The following is a 21,549-nucleotide window of genomic DNA, read 5'->3' as shown; positions in this document are numbered from 1 at the left end:
TCTTTGAAAAGTTTTTGAGTTATTCATTCTAATTGCTATATTTCTTTGGTTGGTTGAGTTTAGAAGTATGGAATAACAATGAGAGTTGTGTTCGAAATATGTAAGTACATAAAATATTGTACAAAAATTATATTCTCAGTAATTTCCAGAATATTTCAATATGCACATCTTCATATATTTTTGTTAAGTAGTTCGGAATTAATTGCATTATTTATTGTTTGGGATCTGTATTTGTAACTATGTTGTTCAGGGATCTAACTGTTTCTGTTTTTTTTTTTTTTTGCTGTATTTCACTTTTTTTTGACCTTCCTATTGATTTGAATTCCTCACGACCTGGCTGAAAGCATCTGCTGTTTCTTTCGGTAAAGTTTCTCTTGTAGATCTCGACTAAAAGGTACTGAATTATTCTTACTAATAATATATGTGTCTTACGCATATTCTAATTTCATTAATAATAATATTAAATATTTGTGTGTTTTTTGTGATTGTGTAAAAAAATGATTATGTAATTTTTTTTAATGTGCATGTAAGTGGTCTGTAAGTTTGCTTTGCAATAATCCTAGCAAAAAACTCACACGGACACAATTTTTTCGTTTTCGAGAATTTAGAGCATAGTTTAAATATTCATTCTAGGTGAGAAAAGCAAATACTGAAAAATCACAATTTTATTTATTTATTTGTACCTACTTGATATGTATTTTCTTTCGAGAAATATATCTATACATGAAAAGATATATATTATTAGTGAATTACTGGTTGGTGTATTAATCTGTGGTTATAGAGTAGTTTTACACATTCCTTCAAAATTAGTGAAAAAAGTAAATACTGAAAAATTACTATTTAATTTATTTATCTATCCATACCTGATATATATTTTCTTTCCAAAAATCTATTTACACACTAAATGATATATATTATTAATGAATTACTTGTTTATGTATTAGTCTGTTGTTATATAGTTTCTAAATATATTATATTTATAGTTCATTTTTAGTGAATCTATTTTAGTGACTGGCTTTGACACCTATCTAAAATGGAAACACAAATATCAATTTTTTGAATGTGAAAGAAGTTAATTGTACAATTTTAAATTTCATTGTATATCTTTTTTTATTGATATATTTAAAAATGAGGTTATAAGAATAATTGTTTTGATATAGAATTTGTGTAATAATTTATGGTTGTATATTTTCTTCAACCTCTATCTCTATATTCATTTCTCACACCAAGATGTCCTCTATTGTATATTCTTCTTATATTCTGACTAAGAAGCTATTTAATTATTAATTTTAATTGTAGTTTGGTTTTAACGAGTTAACTTTAAAGCCGAGGAACAACATCATTATGAATATACACTCACGTAATGACTATTTAAGAACTTGCGCAAGATTTGTGTTGGAGCTAGAAATTTTTTTGTGAGCGGCCAACATGAAAAATATAAATTAAGAGAGAAAAATTGAAAATTAAGAGGGGCCAAAGTAAACAATTAAAGACTTAGTATGTACAAATTATTAATATGGGGAGGCCATTGCCCCCTTCCCATTAACGTAGCTCCATCACTGGATTTAATGATTTAATGATTTAATCATTCTAATTTTAACAATTTTTTAATTGTTTCATACTACAAATATGGATCTCAAAAAAAATCTCTATTACACTTAAAGCATTATATTTTTTTCAACCAATAAATTTTTTTTAATTCAAATTTCTTGTAAAACTACTTTTTTTACGATCTTGTTTTTTGATAATCTCCAAAAAATAAAGTACAAATATGCAATCGTTTGTTTCATTTCATTTGTTAATTCATGATAATTATTATTATTATTATTATTATTATTATTATACACACATATGATTTTTTTCTTAGCTTTGAGCTACCATTCTAAATGTCTCAAATAAAAAAAACACTTTTACATAATAAACTCAACAACCCTAAGATTTTTTTCCTAGCTTTCAACCACTATTCTAAATGTCTCAAATAAAAGAAACACTTTTACATAATAAACTCAACAATTATCTACTTTGTGATACTGAATGAGCAGCAATTAAATATTTAATACTTTTTACTAAAAAATTGTATTTGAAAAAGTTATTGTTATAACTTAATGCTATAACTTAATCAATTAAAAATATTATTCTGACTTAAGCTATTTATGACATAATTGTCATGGCATTTTTTTTAATGTTCAACAACTTTGTCATATTTGTTAATAACGCTTTATACGGTTTGTCCACGTTATAACACTGAGATATTATATAATTGAAAAAAAGAATCAACTGTTACTATGACATGTTTTCTCAAACACAAATTTAAAACTTCAATTAAAAACTTTGGCTGACGTTTTCACATTTAATCATACCACCTAAAAAAAACTTTATAATTAAATCATATCTGAGTTTTTATTAATTAAGCCGTTGTTAGATGTTAAGTTGCTTCTGGTTAATTTATTAGTCTTGAGATTATATTACAAAGTAGAGAGATGTTAAGCTACTATAGTTATGATTGGTTTATATGGTCCTGCATATTTTGAAGATTTGCTTTATTACTGAACTCAATTGTAACCTTGTTGCTTTATTCTTTTTCAGACTAACCTGGTTTTAACATTATGATTTTGTCTATGCTAGATAATTACTAATAAACAGTGAATGATAGGAAGCATTGCATGTCAAGATGTTGATATGATAGATATCTACATATAAGGTTAGTGAGTTAAGATATGCGTGATTCAGTTAAACATCAAATAATTTTTTGGCTTTATCTCAATTATAATATGTTTGTTTCTGGTGGATAATCTTGCATGTGTATGTTAGTCAGTACTTTGAAATGAATATAAATTTATTAGCATTCAGTATATCAATATATATCATATATTGTGAATCATACTAAGATTAAAAGATACATGTAAGTGTAACTATCATAGCTTAAAACATAGGATAAATTCGACCTTAAAAATTTTAGAAGAAACAATCTTAAGAAATCATTCAAAGAAGTTTTTGCTAATAACAATAAAGTAATAAAACATATGATTAAAACATAAATATGATAAATCTACGATTATATCAGCACCTTTCTATAAACATAAGTCTTCCTTCTTTGGCGTGATAAATCTAAGATATATCACAATAACACTTTTTAAAGGGAATAAAATACATTCGAAATATTACTTTCAATCCAGATTTTTAAAAACTTCATTATAGACAACATTATCTGTCACATTTGACTCTTTTCCTGCTTCATTAGAAATTAGTATCTTGAGACCTTGTCTGGTTGTTACTCAAGAAAGAGCTACAGTTGACCTTGGCTAAAAACAGGCTTCCTTAAAAGTAAGCTTACATTAGATAAAGATTGACCTTGACTCTTATTTATAGTCATAGCATAGAAAACCATTATAGGAAACTGTCTTTGGTTAAATTTAAAGGGGATCCTATGATCAAAAGGGGACAGGTTCATACGTGGTATGAACACTTTCTGTCCTGCATTACTCCCAGTAATTACTTTAGCTTCAATAATTCGTTTCCGAAGCTGAGTAACAATCAACTGTGTCCCATTGCATAAACCTGAAGAATGATCAATGTTTCTAAGAAGCATAATCGGTTTATACCAACCTTCAATTTGATTTCGTGGTTTGGAAGACCGGAATACTTGAGACCATTAAAAAATTCAGGGGTGTGAAGAGCTGCAGCAACATCTGTTTGTGTCTCGGACTTGCAAGCCATATCAGCACTGGAGTAAGAAACATGCTGTCTTTGATTAATCTTCATCATATATTCATTAATCTCATCTACAGTCTGAAGTGTTGGTGCCAACACGGCTCTATCTTATAAATTCTTCTCGTCATCCGGATCCTCAATGTAGTTCTTGAATGTAGATGTTACAACAGTTTCAATTGGATTAATCCAATCTTTTATCAAGATGTCATCTGGAATTTTGATTCTGCTAATACCATCAGAAATCTCACCGATCTTACCATCTCCTATCTTCAATAACCAATATGCAAACTCCCTTAAGCTTTGATCAGATCTTTCAATGTTGTTAGATCTTTTTAATCTCATGTTTTGAATCAACTTCAACACCTTACAATGATCCCATAAATAATATGAATTGATGGTTGCATTAACTACATCTTGTCTAGAACCTTTAGGTATTACGGGTAAAATCTGTCAAAAATCACCTCCAACACAATTGTTTTACCGCCAAATGGTAGATTTTCACTATTGGAGTTAACAATATTAAGCAAATCTCTCATGGTACGATCAAGAGCTTCAAAACAAAATTTATTGACCATTGGAGCTTCATCCCATATAATCAACTTAGATTTCACTATCAACTCGGCTAATTGGCTTCCTTGTCTAATGTTGCAAGTTGAAAATTGGTCAACATTTAAAGGATTGCAAATCTAGAATGAGCCGTTCTACTGCCAGGAATTAGCAAAGATGCTATACCACTAGAAGCAACTGTTAATACAATTTGACCTCTTCAACGCAAAGATGCAGCAAGAGTTTGTCATATGAATGTCTTCCCTATACCACCGTAGCCATATAGAAAATAAAAACCACCCTCACCCCGGTTGACACTGTTGATAATAGTATCATAAACATTCTTTTGCTCAGTGGTCATCTTCGCAAGATTTATTAAATACTTTGATCTTAAGTCTTGTCTGTCGTACAACAATTTGTCATTGATTAGGTTATTATTTGAAAGATTGCAAGAAACCCCACCCCAAAATCAGTGTTAGGAAAAGGCATGTCAGGGTAGTCCATTAGACTACGATTATTCTACTTGAGAATTGTTTCAATTTCTATGAGAGTGAGATTTAACAACTCATTGTCGGATATTGTTAGTCCTGCATTAGAAAGAATTAATCAAGTGCAAACATTGATATAGAAATATGTCATTTGAAAATTATAAAAATTTAGAAGCAAGTTAATACTTAGATGGTTAAGTAGTCTTCTTCTATTATGAAGTATACCATCGGAGAGTATTTTTCATGTCTTCTCCCAAACATATAGGTGTCTAGTCATTGAGTTAGAAAACAAAAGAGTGGCAAATAGATTCCTAAGGTATTCGCCATAACCCCAAATGATTGTTTCTTCAATTGCTTCAATATATTCTCTATCATCATCCAATAAACCGCGAGAAAAACATGCCTTCTTCATAACTTGTTGGTCCTTTCACCAAATTGAGAAGTATCCTATGATAATATCATTCCCCTAAAGAAGGAGGAACAAAATAAACACGACCAATTACTTGATGTGACCTTCTTCGATGCCATTTCTTGGAATTAGCATTCCATACAAATTTGGAAGGAAAGTCTACATAGCTCAATTGTTTTGCTTCCTCGAATTCACAATTTGCTTCAAACCATGCCAAGAACATGGATTGATTGATAGTTGGCCTTTCAACCACATCTTTCAATGATTCGTGATCTTTGAATAAAACAATCTGTTCGCTTGGCAAGTGAAAAGGTAGGTGGATGACTGCTGGGTACCTGTAATGGATATCATATCCCATAATTCGCCAAGCTACTTCGCATGGAGATAAATACCTACAATCATAGTATATATTTATCTCGTCAATCTCATCACATACTGATTCTGTAGACCCCTTGTGGTAAAAAGAAGCAGTAACACAGTCATGACCCCTGTTAACATACTTGAACAAATATTTAATTGACCTAGATTGATTGCATCACTCAACATTGATGTGAGCACCATATTTTAACAATAAACTTCGATTGTGTGGAACAACCCGTCTGTTATCTAATTCAATCCCAGATTTCTTTATAGTTCTGCTAGTGTCTCTGCGGTGATAAACAGGATATCCATCATCATCAATAGAAGTGGAATCAATAAAACACTTAGGAAAATTCCTCAAGCACCTACCATTGTCCATACATGGTGAATCCTTTAAGGAAGCTCCACATGGACCATGAATCATCAAGTTACTGACTACTTTATAGTACTTTGCATCAACGCTTTTATCTTGTATTTTCGCAGATATAATCTTATCAATATCATCAGGAGTAGGGTACTTGTCCCTTTCATGAAGAAATAATAGTATATGTGCATGAGGCAAACCACGCTTCTGGAATTCAATAGTGTATATACCATAGTGAAAAGAAAAAATAATAGTTAATATGAATTTAATTCGTATAAAAGGTTTGTCACTATGTTATTACAAAATGTAACTAATCTATTCAACCGAAAATCTTACTAACAAAATACCTGCAATGACCCTTCCAAATAACATATTCACACGAAGATCTTTAATTAAGCTATCTAGCTTCATTTTAAACATTCTACATACAATGTCAGGCTTGTCTTCAGCTTTTAGTCCCCTAGTAGACAAATGATCCACTATTTTTGGCCATTTAGGATTGCATGTAAAAGTCAATAATAAATCAGGATAACCAACTTTGGTACAAATTGCCATAGCATCTTGATAATTCTGAATCATGTATCTAGGACCTCTAACAAAAGTTGCTGCTAAGACTATACGTCTACCGTGTGTAGTTGCCAAATTATCTCCATTCACAACAGCTTCACAGATACCTTTGTAGAGATCACACCTTACATTTTCCTGGTGAAAATGATAGTAATTTAGTCGAGATGATTCGATCATTGAATAAGCATCAACTCTAAATTGTTGGAATAGTTATCTAGAATAAAGCAAAAGAGAACTGTTCGAGAATCTTTCCTGAATATAAAATGCAAAATAGTCCCTCATGGTTACACACTTTTCTTTGTTGTCATTCTTTCTTTTAATGCGATTAAGTGGTATATGCTCTCAAAAGCCATCCTCTCCATATGGAAACAAAATTGGATATTGTAATCCAAGATAAGATGGATTGAGTTCTGCTATACGCTGAAGACTTCCACTTTGGGTTTGAAAAACAATATCTCTCTTAGTTCGTGATGCATCAAAATCACCCACAATTAATCCAGCCACTTTTGATACTGAAGGCAAATTATATCTTCTTCCCTCTCGTCCTCTCTTACCAATAAGCCTAAGCTTAACATTTTTTTGAGTGCCATTGTTCAAAGAGTCTCTAACCATACAAAATGACTTTACCAACACATTATTTTTATCAAGCATCTCCTTTAGTTCTTGGACAATTAGCATATCAACTTTGCTCCTTTGATCATTTCTATTGTCCAAAATTAAATCACTGCTTTATTATATGGTTCATGAAATTATTAAACATGATTAAGGACTAACTTTAATGTCTATAATTAGGTAAACCCTACTAAAATAATAAAAGAAATATAATCAGTGATTATTTCTTAATTTTAAATCATGTTTAATCCACTTTAGAAAGAAAAGAAATCATATTAATATACCTTGATTGAGCACCCTTAACAATGCAAGAAGAAAAATAAATCTAATAAATTAAATTTATTAATTGAATGAAATTTAATATAGAGATACACCACTAAGAATATATACCTTACAACTTGGATTCTATTAGATATCTCATTGTCCGTGTCATATATATATAATTAAGCAAATTTAGCACTTGATCTTTCAGGAGGAATAAGACTGCCAAGGTGGTAGTTTTGTCCATAAAGTATAAATGTTGGTGGACTTCTGCCTCGATTAATGACTTTGTCGACTTTACCCCCAAAGATGTGAATGCAAACATGCTATTGTATGTTCGAAGATTCTCACAAAAGTTCTTGTTTCTATCATCATTATTCCACATTAGACGTTGAAGAATAGGAGATTATTTTAGTTGAGGCAACTGAACCTGACCTCCTCTATAACATAGCATGTACTTAGGAATAGTTGCATTATAATATTTTTCAATTCTTTCATTGTACCAAAAAAGAGCATTACAAAATTCACACTCATAGATGCATTCACCATGGTTAATATATTCTGCAACAGACACACATATCCAAATAGGAATTTGAGTTAAATTCTTGCTATTTTTTAATTCAATAATGAAGAACTATAAATACTACTTGTGAGATCAACCTTATTAAGAGTATATGTGAATTAACATTTAGTAACCTTAGTCTATTTCTACTAATTATTACAAGATCCAAATAAGTTATTGTAGTTTAACAATAGAAACCACATTACCTTCTGTATATACCGAATTGTTGCACTCTGTTCCGTCGCCTAAGAACAAACATTAAAAAAATTAGAGGATTAGTGTCTCATCAGATTCCTTCTAACAACATATCTGTTACGTTGACAACTCCATTGTTTAATGTCTCATCAGATGTTAGCAAATGATCTTCTGCATTGAGTGATATATCAAATTTACAAAATTTAGCCGATACATATAACTAAGCCAATATAATCTATAATACTAGATACCTGTGTTAATGCAAGGTTCCATAATAGAAATGTCAACTGTTTAACTTTCCAAGATTGATGAATTCCTATTGCTTAAACAATTACTGGTTTGAGAATGGATGGAAAAAATGTTTTTAGAATGTATCGGATTGTGAGTTGTTATAGTAATCTTTCTTGGATGCATCCGTGTCTAATTTCCATATGCCAATCGTATCATCGTGACATGTACTATCATATGAAACATATCAGACCTTATCATTAGGAGCCGAAAGATATTGGAACTTCTTCTTGGCTTTCTTCAGGATTGTGTACCAATTAAGCTGACCTGATTTCAATCATAACACACAACACAAAGTGGGTGGCTATAGTTCTTACCAACCTAATTAATCCAGAAGACAACACCGTTCAGCCAAACGCTATTCGACCCTAACTTCTAAATTACTTTGTCATTGATGACATGCTCAGTCCAGTCATTCATTCGAGAATCATAATATGTGAACTCCAGCCTCCTGTCTTGAAAACTCCTCTTATAACCGTGAACTACATAGTACTGGTCAATGCCACTCGTATATCCAAAATTATATATACAAACAACATACAAAGAATGAATTGATCCAGGATCTTTTAAAACTCGTGTTCTCCTTGTTAGAGGATTCCACAACATGATCTCGGATGGGAGTCCATGAACGCTGTACCTCAAACACACCAACCCATTGTCACACCCAATGACACTCCACCATCCAAATTCGGATGTATTGAATGATAACCTAATAGGTGCAGTGGCTTGAGATTCTCCATGAATGCTTGTAAGCCAATCACGTCCGATGTCCCACAGAGGAAAACCAAATGTTAACATAATGCTGAATAATTCCAACAATAGATAATATAGATATTTAGTGATAATGGAGAGTGATTCTTTTATTTTCTTTAAAAATCCACCTCAATCGCATCAATTTTATAGGTTTTTTATCTATGTTTGGCTTCAATTACCAAATAAAAACAATCGGGCTTGTGAAATGGTTTCTATGTATTAATCTGAATATATGATAAACCTTGTCTTATTAATAAATTCAATGTCACAAAGAAATTATTAATTAAATGATATCTTTTAGAAGATTGTGTAGTTAAAAGAAATGTCTATCTGCTATAAAATTAGGAGTAATGGACGAGAATAATGTACACAACTATATCAAATGAATAAATCCTCTTAATAATTATAAGATAATTGTCATAAAGCAAGTACAACATACAGATCAAAATTATAATTGAAACATAGGAGCCTAAAGAACTTCTAAAGCATAGTACTATCATATATATAGTATTTTTTTATTAGAAAGTATTCCGGTACAATTTTTTCATCTTTCATGGCCTAAGCAAACCATGAAGAACTTTAGTAATAGACTTAAACATTATATCTTGTACCCGTGTCCTGTATACAAAAGTTTCCTACCTCAAGTATGCATATTGAGCTTAGAGATAGAAAATCCTGGAGATGCTGCAACATTATCATTATCATTGCTTCTGTCATCCTCATTAAACATTAGAAATTCAACATTAACCTTTACGCTAGGGTTAGTAATAATACCAACATTAGTTATCCTTGTTATATGCTTCCAATGAAAAAAGCCACCATCTTCGATATCTACCTTCCAAAAGTTGACCCGATTTCCATTTGGTCTACTCTCATGAGATACAAAGCAAGGATTATCCCCATAAACAATAAGATATTGAAAGTCTTTATTTGCTTTTCTTGGAACCTTTATTTTTTTAAACTTGCAAAGATATATAGCGAACATGACAACACAATTGGCAACAGAATATTGTGTACTTTCAACCCAGTTATTCCAAAATGTCTTTGCTTGATAGACAATATTGTGAAATCCTAACCTATGTAGCTTTAAGTTCTTGCTTTTACTATTAATTCAAGAGCCTTGTGATGAGTCAAACACATGATATTGCAAAAACTTATCATTAAAATACCGCTTTGAAACATAAACTATGAAATAATTATCAGTATTCCGAATATACCTAAATGCATAACCAAAAATAGTTGGACAACATTATTTAGAAGCAGGATCAAAAAGAAACTTGACACATTTCATCAAAGGATTCCACACAATCAACTCAGATAAAAAGCCTCCAATAGTGTACCTTATACAGATATTGTCATAGTATGAACTAATGACATTCCACCAACCAAGATTAGACACGGTGAATGATAGCTCGCATGATCTCACGGTACCGTGAATAGGATCAATGCTTGTCATATTCATTGTTGAAGTTTCCCACGTTGGAAGCTCAATATGCATAAACACACTTTTATATTTTATCCATGTTCTTAAATGTAAGCTCTTTCATTAAACTATAGGCTAAGAGCATTTCATTCCAGAACTTATTAAGAACCCTACACTGCATCACAATTTTCAAGTTGGCCTTGAAAAATATCTCCATCATCAAGGCAACTTTTGATCCTGGAAAAAGAATGTTTGGGTGTGATATCACTCATTTTCACTAACTCATTGTAAATGGTATTCCAAACTTTCTTGTGAGTTTGTTAACAACAATACTCGATATAAATATAAAATTCTAGTGTTTGAAATTAGAAAAATTTTCTGTATAATAAAGACAATATGTCATTAAAATACACCCTACCTTAATGAATATGTAAACGCTAGATGGTCAATTTGTGGGAATGAAAAAGCATCACAACCTGATTTTCTTGTATTTTCTTCAGATTTTAGTTTTCTCTACCTTTTTTATTGTGTAAGAATATTTTGTTTTTGTACACATGTATATACTTGATTGATTTAACTGTAAATTAATATGTAGATTAATCGAATAATTAAAACTGGGATGTAAAAGGATCTACGACAATGTGTGTACATATTTGTCTCCGATTAATTTTATTTTCATACCTAAAGATTATTTATTTTACCTACCTCTACATTTTTTTAGCTTTAATTTTTTTGTCTAAAATTTATTAACTCATTTTAAATACTAAAATTTAATTCAATTCTAATTGAACTTTAATTCATCATAAAATTCAATTCACTTCTATATAATTAATATAATATTAACTATTCTATTTTGTTTTTAAAATAGTGTATTTGTTTTCTTTTTAGTAATTGTCTTATTTTCCCTTTCCTTCAACTTAATTAATATTAGTGGCTTTTAAATTTAAAATTTTCAGATGTATTTAAATTATTTCATATAGTTTAATAAATAAATACATTTATTGTATAAAAATGATGTTATATTAATAAAAGATGAAGTTGTCTGTTATAAAATTTTAATTTATTTTATAGATATTTTAAACACAAAAATTCAATTCAATTCTAGAATTTTATTAATTCATTTTAATTACTAAAATTTAATTTAACTCTAATTAAAATTTAAGTCATCATAAAATGCAATTCAATTCTATATCATTAATAGAATGTTGACTATTCTCTTTTATTTTTCTCTATTATTTTAGTTTTGAATGAGTAGAGAAACATTGATGTGATAGAAAAATCTCTCTTGAAAGATAAAAAAATTATCTGCAACCTTCACTCATTCCCTATGCCCTTTCAATTTACCTCAGGCCTATAAACCCCTTTTCCACAGTTATCCTATTTTACCGTTTCTTATCCATACCCTATAAACCCATTTTCACTCCACTTATTTCAATTTTAGGGGTCTTTGGGAAATAACATGATGGCGTTCGCATTGTCTTCTTCTTAGGCTCTGCATTTTTGTCTCTTAACAACTCTCCCATAGATTCGGAAAGGTTACAGTCTATATGAAGGAGGTGGATGTTGCGATATAATTTTGCCCTATGATTTCCTCCTCTGCTCTATAGTTGCCTGCTGCAGCATTTTCTCAGTTCTAATCATGGCGGCGATGAATAGCTTCTCTCTCCGATCTAATGATGACAGAGGTGAAGATCTTCTATCAGAACATGCAGTAGGGTTTACATTGATTGATTTGATGATTGTTTGGGATTAGTGATCACCGAGGACAATAGGCTTCACTTCACAGGTACTCTATTTAGATTTGTAGTTGCTTCTTATATTGCTAATTCTACCTGCTTCTGTACCGTGTTTTGGTATACTGAGTGATATTTCTTTTTGATGTGGAAGTGAACGATGGATTGGAATAGATATTGCTTAGGGTTGTTGTTGATAATGATGATTCTATTATCTACTGGCTGTGTTTGATTCGAAATTTTTTTGGAGTAGGTGTATTAGGGTTTTCAGTTCATTTATTTTCATAGCTAAAAATTCTTTATTTTACTTACCTCTACATTTTTATCTTTAAATTTTTGTCTAAAATTTATTTGATATTTAATAATATTTCTTTTTCAAATTAGGTATCTACTTTAGAATAAATAATATAGACATCCAATAATAAACCCTAAATCCTAAACCCTGAAACCTAAACCTAAACCCAAACCCAAACCCAAACCTAAATGCTAAACCCTAAACCTTAAACCCTAAATCACAAATCCTAAACCCCAAACATTAAAAGATAATTATTTGAATACATTATTTTTTTTAAATAAATCGAAATTCTTTAAAAACAGTCATTTTAGCATATTAAATAAAATATATATTTTGAATGATTTCAACTTTGGGTACTATAATTGTTTACATTATTTTCAAATACATTAAAGAATATTTCTATAGTAACAAATGAATTGTACTTACTTTGCTAAAAAGTGAGAGCAGAAGAGGTTTAGATTCATCATAAATAGTAATAACACTTCATTAATTACTTATCAATGACTAATACAACTACTTATTAATATGAACAAAAGTCACATTACGAAACACTTCATGATATACTTATTAATAACTGATACAACTACATGATTATAACACTTGATAAACCAACTAATAATATAAAAGAAATATTAATAGCACTACTTCTACTAACAACACAGAACCTTTAGGGAATAAGCAACCCTTGGGATACAATTGAAACAGACTTGAGACACATCTCATAGGGCCATGAACTATAGTAAATGGTATACCTTTCGTGAGTAATCATATTGACTTTAGATACTGAGACCTCTGTTGAAAGAGGTAAATTTCTCCTCTTTGAACTTTTAATCCTTTCGTGAACTCTGATTAGATCTTCACCAATAATAAAATTGGGGTTGCAAAGAATTTTTCTTTGCCTATTTTCCATAAACTTCCTCCAAGAACAATATTAAAGGTTTCAATGTTAACCTTAGATAAAATAGTGTGCCATCCCATATTGGATATTTCATAACCCATTAAACACAAATTGTCTTGAAAAATAGTGACAGATTGAAAATATGGCTTTTGAGCCTGGTTTGGAGAACCACTTATCTTAATTTTTTGGGTTTCGAACATCACCACGTCAAAGATAACTATATCACTAGAAATACTAGATTACCTTCCCACCCAATTGATAAAAAAAGCCTTGCCTTCGTGTATGACAGAACTTCCACCCAGATTCTTCAGCCTTGGATCCTTAATATAAGTATATAACTATGTCTCTATTCCCTATAAGCCGAGTCATACACATTGCAGTGAAGAAATCGATATCTAATATGCCTCTTTGATACATGTACAATGAAATACTTATCAGTTCTAGGAGTGAAACCAAATGCATACCCAATCATAGCTTGACAACATAGTTGTCAGCAAGGTCTTCCAAGCACCGAAGACTTTTCAGAAGGGGATTTCAAACCAACACCTCAGAATTAAAACCATTGATACTATATCTCAGACATAGCATCCCATATTCAGACCCAATAACACTCCACCATCCAGATTGATCAATCTCAATAGGCAGCTGACATGGTATGACGGCTCCACTGACACAATCAATCATACTTATGTTATCTGGCGAATACACCCAAGCAGCTAAACCAACTTGAAGTAGCAGGTTCAAGTGTTTACCCTTAGTTACAAACGTGTTCTCCTTCATAAAACTATATTCAGATAATATCTCATTCCATACTTTACCTAGCGCCCTGCATCTTGCTGTTGTTTTTGGTTTGCTTCTCCTAAAAATTTCGAGCAAGATATCATCCAGGAAAACTTGTTCCAGGTTCATCTCTGCTGAGGTAGAACTTTGGCTCATGTTGATGTCGGCGAAATGGATGTAATGTGAATACCTATAATCTGCTGAGTATTCTTATATAGGGTATTTATAGTCACTACTTTATCCCATATATGAGTCACGTGTGTGATTTTAATTTATTATTTAAACCCTATTCTTTTTACCTTCAAATATAAATCTTAGAAAAAGACTATACCCAACAAAATCCAAAGGTTACTATTTCAAATCGTGTTTGGTTTCACAGCCTCCAATGTAGCAGATTGCTTGTTATTTTAAATGTATATCACTGTCAAAACAGTATACAATGCCTCATTGAATATCTTTTTTCTTATAGTATAAGCAAATATTGATGAGCATAGGTTTACCTATGCTGGAAGGGATGATTTAACCCAACCTTTAATATATTTTGCTTCTCTTTTGTCAACAGTTTTTTGTATTTGAATAAATATAAATATAATATTAAAATCAGATATATTTTCTCAATTTATTATATATATATATATATTTACAATCTATATATTTGGTTGCATGCCTTGACCATCCTCTAAAGGTTATTAATTATTTTTGGATTGAGAATAGTGAAAGTTGATATACCATATTCTAATAGTTTCTTTTCTAATTTGTAAATGATTTCTCTTATGTATAATTGTTATTGAATCTGTACCTTGTAATTATATTGTATATATATAGTACTCTTACAATATGATAATTGTAAGTTTGGGATATAGATAGACAATTTATAATAATCAACTATCCTGATATGGGTTACTCCATGCAGGAAATATTAAGTCACTAACATCAATACAAACTAAAAAATGAAATTCTAAAAGAACACTTTCTAGAGGCATAAACATAATTACTAATTAAACAACAACTAATTAAACTAAGTACCATTTGTTAGAACAAAGTCTAGAGATTCTTTTCTTTTTTAATACTCAACCTTGGCTTCTTAGTACTTGACAATAGCCCTATGGATATACTCTTCAAGTCTTTCACAGCTACTCCTATTTCTTGCATCAATCCTTTTAGCTCTCTAAGTTAGAACAAAGTCTAGAGATTCTTTTCTTTATTAATACTCAACTTTGGCTTCTTAGTACTTGACAACTGTCCTACGGGTATACTCTCCAAGTCTTTCGCAACTATTCCTATAATTCCTGCATCAATCCTTTTAGCTCTTCGCTTACTGCTGGTAACTGTCTTAGACTCATTGATGGATTCTTGATGATCAAAATAAATTAAATAGTTAGTAATAATTAACACTCTAATCATACTTTTTTAATCACTGAAATTTTCTTTTTTATACATTAAAAAACTTACCTGTCCACCTTGGACAGATTCATCATCACCAAGATAAACATCAGTAGTACAATCCAAGCTATAACATTTTCCAACCCCTGCAATATCCAATAGACTTGTTTTGCATAATTTTTTAAGAGATACAGTTCATAAAAATATATAAATTTATTGTAAGGGTTGCTATTTTCAAATTTCCTTACCTCCACAGATTATTCATTTACAGACTGGCTGTATTTATGGATAAGGTGCTCATCAATGCAAGCTTTTGTGACATTATACACGTTCTCATTACCATTCAAATTACTACTTTTCACATTAATCCTTAATATCAACTTCATGTCCAAGGCTGTCTTTAGTACTTTCGGGTAAGAATTACCAGAATCATCCTTCATTATGAATTCTTAAAATAATCAAAAGGATGTTAATGCTATGTCTTAAATGAGGGATAAACAAATTGCAATATGTTCATTGTACCTCACTGTAGCTTTCTTTGACTTTGGTTGCACTCAACCCTAAAATTTGGCTTGCTTCTGTATCCCACAACACTACACACATACTTCCAGTTGCATCAGAAACATAAGCTTGAAGCTTATACCGCAAGTCTACCTGAACGGCCTTCTTGTGGCAATGGTCACACTCAAACATCTCCTCTATCTTTTTGCATTTTTTATGACAATACTTGCAAGCTATGAAGAACCAATCATTTCTCCTGACATCAAAGTCAACAATCGTACATAGTATTCATTTAAATCCAACCTAAAAAAATTATATTCTTAAAATAAAAAATAATGATGTATGGGCATATTCAAAAGGTTATATGATTGTTTTATATGCTCACATCACTTGCATTCAACACATTGTCTATTGTTTCAACTTTGCATATCCCTTTCCTGAGCTCATCGATAGCAAATCGATATGAACTGGACGACAAATGATTTATCCTCTGGGATGAAAAACAACTATACCTTGAGTGCTATCCACCAAACTATATAACAGAAGATTGAGTATATTTATATGATATGTTATTTTCACGAACTTATTAATAGATATATACCTCTTTTTAAATAGTTCGGCCTCCTTAATATTGGGATTTATGTGGAGGTTAGACGTGTCAAAACTACTATGAATACTAATCTTCCCTGAATATCAAGCCAAAACAATAAACATGATCATTATATTAAAAAACATCTTTATTTAACATTTTAAACCATTTATAGCATTAGATTCATACAATTCCATTCCTTTTCTCTGAATAGTTGGAATGTAACTATGAGAGGTTCAGTCTTATCACCATCTAAATAGGGTTGTATCAAATCCACTAGTGAACCAAATAGGGTACAGCTAATAGAATTCTTCCTGATATATTGTAAGTTGTTAACATGTTTGACAAAAATTAAAATAGTTGTACATCAACCTGATTGTCATAAGGCTTTAAATATACAACACTTACTCAAGGTCCTCCACTAACAACCCTAATTGCTTGCTCTTCTGTCCTTGCTTGGTAACCAAATCCTTTGGGTTCTCCTTCCCTATAACCTCTGCTAGCACATCTAAAATGCAAAAAGATGTTCTATGTCAATGGATAAACCATAAAAGAATAACATTAAAACGGAGTCTAGACTAAACCATTACCAAAAAGAAAATTCTGATCAAGTCTTTCTTCTTGCAGGATAGACGCAATACTCCTAAATGTAAATGGATGAAACGGAAAGAGCGGTTTAGGGGTATGAACAACCATGCTTCTTTGTAATAAGCTGACCCTATACTGAAGCGATCTGCACTTCATCCACATATTGTTCTTTTGGACTATAAAAAAAAGAAATACTATATAGCTGTCCCTCCGACAGAATGGGCCGGAATAGTCGTACCACTGATTTTGGAATCGTGCAGTGTATCCTGCAGCCCTAGTAACAATAAAGTAACAATAATGTTATATGATAGTTTGAACAAATTCCAGATATTAATTTAGAAGTTAATATGGTTTAAACACACCTTCGAGCCGTGGAATGCAATCTCTAAAGCACCAATTTCACTACTATTTGGTCGTGGAGGACCATACCACATCCTTACAACATAAACCTTAATGATCCAATCTGCTCTCGTTGTGGAGATTTCTTCAAGAAAGTCACACCTTTCACCCATGTTAGATTATATATTTCTACACGCTGCTATATGTGATATATATATATATATATACAACATCTAAATGTAGGCGGGTGCATTCGAAATTCAAATTGCAATTACATTAAATTTTATTTGAAATTCCTCCACAATTTTCCTCCAAAGAGGAGTATGTAGGAGAAACAATAGGCTTACAGATAGGTGTGATGGCCATTCGAAAAAAAAATATTATTAACAAGAATACATACATACATGACATGAACAGTAATGAGTAATCTAAAATCTTGACACTTGGATAACCTGAATGATCAAACTACTCAAGATTTTTATTTTAAATAGATATATGCTGATAACTTCGGAAGTTGTTTTAACTAACAAAACAACAATTTTTCAAAAAAAAAAAGAAGAAAACAAACATAATTCAACCACGTTTAGTAATTTCATTGACTATCATTTGTAAGCTTGAATCGTTATAGGTTACATTGAGCTTTGATCAAGTGGTGATACCATGAGTAATAAAAAGAGTTGTCTTGGAGTCATATTTTATGTGATATGTGGTTTACGGCAAGAGACTTGTTAAGAAGTTAGTGCCTAATAATTGTATAGGCAATGAATTATTATTGCTTAAGGGCCAACTTATAAGATTATTATGAGAAATATTTAGTGTGTCTAAATTAGGACTTCGTTGAACATGCATCCTAAAACATAGTCCCTAATTTTGAAAAAGAGATTATTGATGATGCACCACATCAATTCTTTATGACAAATATTGAATACAGCATTATTTTCTTTGTCATACAATGTTAGTTCTTTTAGGAATACGAGACTGAGAGAAGCACTATTTGTTATTAGATCACTTTATGGTTCGATGTAGTATCTTCGCACCTATGATATGAGGTGTTGATTTTTGTATAAATTGATTTTCTGGTGAGACTGGATAATTCGTCCTAGTAATGGCCGGATAACTCATCCTAATCAGGTTGGATAGCTAGTCCCGACCACAATTCTTTGACATCCGAATCTATAGTAAAGAATACCATAATTTGCATATATTTGATATTGTGTTGTGATTGCTTAGGACCGTATAAATTTTTTTGATTTTTTACTCGCTTTAGCTTATAGTTGGGGTTTATGTCCAAAGGAGAATGTTATTGAGAATTTAAGAAATCGGTTTTAGATAGTGTTTAAGAAGTTCAGAGTTTCCAAGACTAATTTACGTATGTGAAACACTTATGATAACATAATAATTCACTTGGTAATAAATTTATGTATATATCATAAAGGAATGTATAACTAAATAGATAGAATATACTCATGTATGTATTCGACTCTTTTTCTCTATTAAGACTTGTTTTCACCCCTACATATTTACATTTGTAAATCCTATATTATATCAGGAGAAATAAATGTTCTATCTATAATATAAAATAAACACAAATTTACTACATAAAATAAATTTATATCATAACACATAACATAAATAATTCTAAATTTATGTACTATAATTTATAGAAAACTAAATTAACTAGTTATTTAAATGACTCAGTGTGTATATTTTAATTCTAGTTCCAATCAACTAGTTAAAAAATAAATTTGTTAAAAAAAATCCTATTATTGTAATTTTTTGAATTTTAAAATTAAAAATAAAAAAGAATTGGCTTAGTTGGTTTATATTATAGTTGACCCCTTAGAATTTTTTTTATTCGGCCGTTTAACATACAAAACATATACGGAGAAAAATAATATGATTTAGAATTTAGAATTTAAAAACTACTCCATATTATCTGTTTTCCTTTTGTTTCTTTTTCCATTTTTCTTTCTTTTGGTTTTCTTTTCTCTCTTTCATTTTTCCACCAAGGGCCACTATAAAATTCTTATTTATTTGTAGAAATTTTTTAGTGGGAGTTATTAAAATCTCCATAGTATATTTTATTTGTCACAATTATAAATAACTAACAAAAACTCCCACTGTTATAATATTTTCAACCAAATTAATTATAAAAAAACTCAAACCAAACAAATACTCACTAAACCCATAGCCCCATACCAAAAGTAAACAAAAATCAAGAATTCTTCGAGAGAGAAAATGAGGGAGGGTCTGAAATCTTAAAATCTCAATTTCATCGCCACCGCCATTCATCTCCTTGCCGCCATTGCCGACAAGTCTCCTCCATCAACACGTTGACGATGGAGTTATGAATGGAGGATGAGGTGATCATGGAGAATTTGTGGAGTTCTCGCCTCTCGTGTATTTCAGTGACGATTCCATTTAGATCGTTGAGCTAATGCTTTAGATTTTTGCTTCTGCATCGTCTTCTACGACGGGTTCTGCCATTGGTTCTACTTTTGCTCCGATGACTTGAAGCACTCAAAGCACGGACTTGGTGGCGCTAGCTGAGGAGATCAGGAATGCGAGCAAGCAGGAGTCTCTGGAACCTTCGATTGAAGCTGCATTTATTCCTAATTTTTTCTTGTTCTTTGCTTTCTTCAGTTCTTCAAATTTTTCAAAAGATATTAGCTGTTGTGATAATTTGATGATATATTTTTGTCGAAGTTATACACAATCTTGCTTCTTGTGTTCTAATGTACTCCGCTTTTGTAAATTTTTTAGGTCAAGGCAAATGATTTGAGGTTTAGTTAAGTTGATTTGATATATTATAAAGGTAAATAGAGTTAAATGAGAAATTGTTATTCTCTATTGAAAATTTTAATTTCTTTATGAAGTAAAAATGATGTTAGGATTCACAGTTTAGGTGATCATTAGGTTCAACTTTTTCCATTAGAGGCTATTCTCCTTTGTTGATGCAGAGGTGTTGAGATATATCTATAAATTAAGTGTCTAGTACTTTGTCGATTCAAATTTCAGAATGTGAAATAATTATCCATTTGTTGAATTTTGTTAATTTTCTTTCTTCAGTCACCATGGTTTATGTATGAGCTTAGTTTGTGAACATCTTATTTTTTGTGACTAATAGATCACTAGCCATTCCAAATTAAAGAAAAGTTGAAGAATAATAAGAGATTAAAAACAAATGATGAATGCATATGCATTTTCTGAAGCAACTAGATAGATATCTTCCTAATGTTTAACAAACCTGCTAATTCATTTTATCTTCATTGAATCAGGGCTAACAATGCTATTAAAAATCACTGGAGTCACTCAATGACAAAGAAATGAGAAGTATCCTCACCTTTTGGTTTTCACCTAATTGTTTTTACTTCTAATTTCTGCACATTTCCAATAGAGCCAGCTAATGTTTTAGAGAAATTGAGGTAATAATAGTTCTTCTATTTCTACCTTCATCTATGTAAAAATGTTATGATGTAATATTGATATGACTAAGTCTATTACAATGAACAATTATGTCCAAGTTCACTTATCAAAATGTTACAATTCTAATGTGTTCTAATTACAACCATGTATCTTATTATTTTTTTTATTTTTAGAAGACTTATGATGCTGTTATTGGAGATATTACCATACTAGAGAAAAGATTGTCATATGTGGACTTCACTGTGCCATATGCAGAATCAAGATTATCAATGTTAGTTCTAGCAAAGTCTGAAGAATCAGCATGGATGTTCACCGAGCCATTTACCTGGCAACTTTGGACAGTTGCAGGAGCCATCTTGATCTATACAATGTTGGTGGTTTCACTACAAGAAACACCATTAAAATCAACAGGTAGGCTGTCGATAATATTAAAAATCGACGGTGGATGAGGTCGCTATTAAACTTGCCGATTTTTCAA

At 30.9% G+C, this 21,549-nt stretch overlaps 1 long non-coding RNA gene across 3 annotated transcripts; it reads left to right on the top strand.

Annotated features, from left to right (window-relative positions):
• The first annotated feature begins 254 nt into the window (after positions 1 to 254).
• LOC112755065 (uncharacterized) lies at positions 255 to 21,211 on the top strand. 3 transcript variants are annotated; one of them, XR_003178891.3, is made up of 4 exons: positions 255 to 394; positions 2,626 to 2,701; positions 11,981 to 12,325; positions 20,924 to 21,211. It is a non-coding gene; the product is annotated as an uncharacterized lncRNA (long non-coding RNA). The 3 variants fall into 3 exon arrangements; XR_003178890.3 differs by lacking the exon at positions 20,924 to 21,211 and adding an exon at positions 17,346 to 17,946; XR_003178889.3 differs by lacking the exons at positions 11,981 to 12,325; positions 20,924 to 21,211 and adding an exon at positions 7,530 to 7,961.
• Positions 21,212 to 21,549: the final 338 nt, after the last annotated feature.

The sequence above is a fragment of the Arachis hypogaea genome, chromosome 16 (genome assembly GCF_003086295.3).
Source record: "Arachis hypogaea cultivar Tifrunner chromosome 16, arahy.Tifrunner.gnm2.J5K5, whole genome shotgun sequence".
Taxonomy (NCBI): Eukaryota; Viridiplantae; Streptophyta; class Magnoliopsida; order Fabales; family Fabaceae; genus Arachis; species Arachis hypogaea.
The sequence above is the reverse complement of the archived record's forward strand: the minus strand, read 5'-3'. Positions and strand labels throughout refer to the sequence as shown.